Source organism: Sciurus vulgaris (genome assembly GCF_902686455.1).
Source record: "Sciurus vulgaris genome assembly, chromosome: 5".
Classification (NCBI taxonomy): Eukaryota; Metazoa; Chordata; class Mammalia; order Rodentia; family Sciuridae; genus Sciurus; species Sciurus vulgaris.
In genome coordinates, this window is record NC_136465.1 from 19,484,011 (window position 1) to 19,490,021 (window position 6,011).

Here is a 6,011-nt window from a genome sequence, read left to right on the forward strand (position 1 = left end):
AAGAAAAGCCCAAACCAGGAAAAGACACATCAAGGAAAGAAAATTTTAGACCAATATCCTTGATGAATATAGATGCAAAGATCCTTAACGAAATATTGGCAAACCGTATCCCAAAACATATTAAGAAAATTGTGCACCATGATCAAGTGGGGTTCATTCCTGGAATGCAAGGATGGTTCAACATTTATAAATCAATAAAAGTAATCCATCATGTCAATAGACTTAAGGATAAGAATCATATGGTTGTTTCAATTGACACAAAAAAAGCGTTTGACAAAATACAACACCCCTTCATGCTCAAAACACTAGAAAAAATAGGGATAGTAGGAACATACCTCAAAATTGTAAAGGCTATTTATGCTAAGCCCATGGCCAACATCATTCTTAATGGAGAAAAACTGAAACCATTCCCTTTAAAAACGGGAACAAGAAAGGCATGTCCTCTTTTACCATTTCTATTCAACATTGTCCTCAAAACTCTAGCCAGAGCAATTAGGCAGACTAAAGAAATTAAAGGGATTCAAATAGGAAAAGAGGAACTTAAGCTGTCATTATTTGCAGATGGACCTTAGAAGATGGAAAGATCTCCCATGTTCTTGGATAGGCAGAATTAATATTGTCAAAATGGCCATACTCCAAAAGTGCTATACAGATTCAATGCAATTCCAATTAAAATCCCAATGACGTACCTTACAGAAATAGAGCAAGCAATCATGAAATTCATCTGGAAGAATAAGAAACCCAGAATAGCTAAAGCATGAAGAATGATAAAATTATGGCATTTGCAGGCAAATGGATGAAATTGGAGAATATCATGTTAAGTGAGATAAGCCAATCTCAAAAATCCAAAAGAGGAATGATCTCACTGATAAGTGAATGATGACACTTAATGGGGGGTGGGAGGGGGGCAAGAATGGAGGAAGGAGGGACTGTATAGATGGAAAAGAGAGGTGGGAGGGGTGGGGGGGGAAGAAAAAAATAACAGAATGAATCAAACATCATTACTCTATGTAAATATATGAATATTCAAATGATATGCTGTTACTCCATGTACAAACTGAAACAACATGTATCCCATTTGTTTACAATAAAAATAAATTTTAAAAAAAGATTGAATAACAAAGAGGTAGGAACCCTGAGCAATAATGAGTAAAAAGAAAAGTTTAGGCTCTGACAATTTGTACAAAACATTAAAAGAATGATCAATCCTTCTCAAATTCTTCCAAAAAAATGGAAGAAGAAATACTTCCAAACTCATTTTCTGAAGCCAGTATGACCTGTTACTGAAATTACATATGAATAGTAAAAGAAATTGAAGAAAACACAAATAAACAGAGACATATTCCATGTTCAAAGACAGAAAGAATTAATATTGTCAAAAAGCCCATAGTATCCAAAGTGATCTATCAATTCAATACATAACTCTATTAAAATTCCTATGGTACTTTTCTGAGAAATAGAAAACACAGCTCTAATATTTATACAGAATCACAAAAGGTCCTTAATAGCTAAAGTAATTTTGAGCACGAACAAAGTCATAGGTATCAGAGTTTTGGGTTTCAAATTTTATTATAAAGATGTAGTAATCAAAAAAGTGCAATACTTAAAATAGACACAGAAACCAATGAAACAAAATAGAAAGCCCAGAAAAGAACCTACATGGCATTTGGTCACTAAACTTTAACAAAAGTACCAAGAAAAAGAGAAGACATTACCTTGACTCAATAGTGTTGGGAAAATAAGATTTTCACATGCAAAAGAAAAGAAAGAAGGGAAGGAAGGAAGGAAGGAAGGAAGGAAGGAAGGAAGGAAGGAAGGAAGGGAGGGAGGGAGGGAGGGAGGGAGGGAGGGTCGGTTAGTCTTAAGGGTCTTCATGGTATCCCACACATAAAAGTCAACTCGAAATGGACAAAAAAGATTTATGAAGACCTAAAGATGTAAAACTCCTAAAAAAAAATAGAGGAAAAGTTCCATGACATTGGTCTTACCATGACTTTACCTAATTTGACACCAAAACAAAAGAAAGAAAACAAAGATAAACAAATGGGACATCATCAAACTAAAATGTGTGTACATTGCAAATTAAGCAATCAAGAAAATGAAAAGGTAGCTACAGAATGGGAGACAGTATTTGTAAACCCTGTATCTAATATGACACTAATATATATAAGGCACTGAGCTCAATTGCAAGACAAATAACCGGATTTTAAAATGGGCAAATGACCTGAACAGACATTTCACAATAAATACATGCAATTTGCCAAGAGCTGGATGAAAAAGTGTTCAACATGACTATTCATGACAATTCAGGAGGTAAACACAAATCAAAACCAGAATGTGGCATCACTTCTCACCCGTTAGGAGAGCTATCATGAAAAGATAAAAGCTAACAAGTATTGGTGAGGATGTGGAGAAAGGGAACTCTTAACATTGTTGGTGGGAATGTAAATTGGTGAAGACATTGTGGAAAACAGAATGCAGAACCCTCAAAACACTAACAATAGAACTACCACATGACACAGCAATCACACTTGTAAGCATTTGGCCAAGGGAAATAGAACCACTATCTCAAAGACATATCTGAACTCCCATGTTTATTACAGCTATTCACAAAAACCAAGACATGTAGACAATCTAAATATCCATTAATGGACAAAAGAGAAGGTGGTCCTGTGGTACACACACAATCAAATACTACTACAGAGCCTTAAAAAGAAAAAAGGAAACTATAGTGGAGTCATTGGTGCATTCCACTTTGCCCATTCCTGCATTCTTCCCTTTCCACCTCGTTTCTGCCCCTCTGTTCCCTGGGACTATGACCCATAAGCAGATCTAATACTCAGACAAGTACTTCCATGACCACTGTGAGTACCAGCACGTCATGTTACCCACATAACTTTCCAAACAAGTACCCAAAACTCATTTAATATCTGAAGAGGAGTGGAGGAGACCTGGTATCCAACAGTGTTTAGGCTGGGTTCATTACATGATTCATGAGACAAAAACCACATGTTCTTCTCTTTAGAGAACCTCCTCCAAAAGAGCAACAAAAATGATCCTACATATACTTATGTAGGATCATCAATTAAAGCTTCCCCAAATTTAATGTGTATAGGTATATAAGGTAGTATTCAGTGAATACTTGAAAAATGTACAAATCTTTTATTCACACCTGTGCATGAGCTGTATTCTTACCAGCAACAGAGCTCAGTTCAATGTAACTGCAAGTGGGTTACTGTAAGGTGTTTAGGATAAATTTCTTCTAGTAAATTTTCTCTTAATATAAGTGCCTGTCTGACATTACCGGTTACTTTTGTTGAATAAAGTATACATGTTGCATTAAAAAAAAAAAAAAAGGAAACCCTCACTTATGACAACACGGATGAATCCGTGAATCTGGAGGAAATTTTGCTAAGTGAAATAAGCCAAGAACAGAAAAACAGATACTGCTTGATCTCACTTATATGTGGAATTTTTTAAAAGTCTAACTTGTAGAAACAGAAAGCAGAAGCATGGTGAGCAGGGAATGGTGAGTAGAGAAAATGGAGAGAGGTTGGTTCAAGGGTACAGATTTGCAGTTATAAGATGAATAAGTTCTAGTACCAATGTACACAGCATGGTGTCAATAGTTAATAATAATGAATTAAAACTTGCTCAGAGACTCAATTTTAAGTATTATCACCACACAGTATACCAAATAAATAAAGGTAACTATGTGAGGTGATGGATATTATCCTCAGTTTGATAGTGATAGCCATTTTGCCATGTATACATATATCCAAAATACCATGTACATATTCAACATTTTCAATTTTTATTTGTAAATTTTACTTCAATAAATCTAGGAAAATTATTTTAATCTATTATTGACCAATATTTCCTCCATAAGACAAGGGTGGGTGTGTGTACGTGTGTGCAGGGGATATCCGATTGTTCATCACCTTTGAAAACCCAAGTCAGGAGTTTATTTTCAATGATAAAATTTGATTATCTGCCTTTTTCATTTTCTATGCCAACACTCTCTTTTATTACTTAGGTGTGAGTGGAATGAAGTAATACAAGGCAGGCTTACCAAGGATCAAGAAAGACAACTAGTTTTAACAGACTGTCACACAGAAATGAATCGGCAGCCCCTGAACCAGGGGCTACTTAACTATTATCTGGCATCTCAACCCTCTGTTTACCCATTAACACATCTACAAAAATAGGATTAAACACAGCAAGGAGCACACTGATGCTGAACTGACCTACCTAAGCATAGCAGATTGAGGAAACAAAGACGACTTTTGCTCTCTATAATTAAAAAGTTTTCTTTATAACTAAAATCGATTTATTCTTGGACTTATTAAGTTTTTCCTTTGGCAAATAATAACTAAATAGTGTTCATATGCTAAGCAATATGCTAGTTACTAAATTTATAATTAATGGGCCACAAATTTTTTTCAAAAAATTTTTCAAAATTTTTTGTTATTTTCATAAATCATGCAGATGTGACTTTGCTTACTACTATACTGTGAATTGATGCAAAACACTAACTTCAGTTTGGTGCATACAGTTTTGTTATTATCTGATGCTCTTTTCCTCAAGTTATTTATGTTATTCTCATTTTTGTCAACACTGGAGAAATTTTGAGTTCCAGAACTTGACAATGTGTTGCAAATACTGGAAATTCTCTGAAGAGTTTTAATAAAAGATGTCCTAAAACCCATTTTAATGATTCTCACAATAATAGAATCAGTCATACTTGGTGATCAAATAAGTAAATAAAATTAGATATTTATGTAAAATGCTTTTTTAACAACCACATGAATTTCATCAGGCCAAGGCTTTGATGCTGTTGAAAGAAATTCACCATTATGGTTAAGAGCTGAGATAGCAAATATGCAGTCCATGACCAGAGAGTCCCTTGGGTATCAGAGCTGAGACTTTGTTCTCATTAGCTCTGACTAAATGAGCTTAGCAGATCCAAACAGATAATGCCCTAGATATATCAGGATATAGAAAATGAGTCTCTTAGGAGTTGATTTCAAGTAATAAACTGACATAAGAAATATTGGGATAGCCAAAAATTATTTTCTATAAATGTACAGAAGTCAAATGTTATTTACAGAGTTATTGACATTGTAAGAAAGAAATTCCCTGTACTTCTAAAAATCAAATGTGATTTTATGGTTCTTTACAAAACATTGTATCTTGAAGAGAAGATATATCTGAATTGTATTGTTCACACACCAAGTCTTTCAAACAAAATCTAATGAATATGCCAAAAGACCCTCATGATACAGTCTTTATTTTTTGTTTCTTTGTATCTGTACTATCAAGCTTAGTAAGGAACAGTCTTGATAAATGTTGATATCCTTAAATTTGATATATGAATTCATATGCATAAATAGACACAGTAAGGTCTAATGTTAGCAAATTAAAGCATGTAGAATGCACAGTGTTTCCACTTCAAAGGTACTGAATCATTTCAAAAGATGGCTTCATTGTGCAGTACCTAATACCCATACTGAGCTCTAGGGTTATAATCTCCTGAATAAATGAATGAATGCAGATTTACAAAGAACCATGTACCTTATAGTAATTTTCATAATGCCTCCATGAGTCAAGACTATCCCTCTTTAAATGTCTTTAAGAACAGAATATAAACAAAAGATAATTTTAATGTAAAACATTCCCTATTCTCTTAGACTCATACACCAGCATTCATATTTCCATACTAGAAATGGATTTCATTCTGTCCTTGCATTCACAACTGGGATTACCCACACAGTGAGTATGTATTGGGGAAGAGTAGACTTTTGTTTCTCAAGCACAATGAACTGAGTCTAGCACATAGTAGGTACTCAACCTCTGCCAATGAAGTAATGAAGAAATAAAATATAATCTGTGAGAAACAACTTGATTTGGGACTAAACTGAATGAAGTAACATACTGCTGTAGAAAACTTCTTTCAAATATCCTTATTTTTATTTAATCTGTTACTTTTCACTGTCAGAGATGCCAGATTT

At 34.1% G+C, this 6,011-nt stretch overlaps 1 pseudogene across 1 annotated transcript; it reads left to right on the forward strand.

The window, feature by feature from the left end:
- The first annotated feature begins 2,815 nt into the window (after positions 1-2,815).
- Positions 2,816-3,056, forward strand: LOC306661493 (cyclin-dependent kinases regulatory subunit 2-like; annotated as a pseudogene). Its single transcript has one exon. The product of its transcript is annotated as a cyclin-dependent kinases regulatory subunit 2-like (transcript).
- Positions 3,057-6,011: the final 2,955 nt, after the last annotated feature.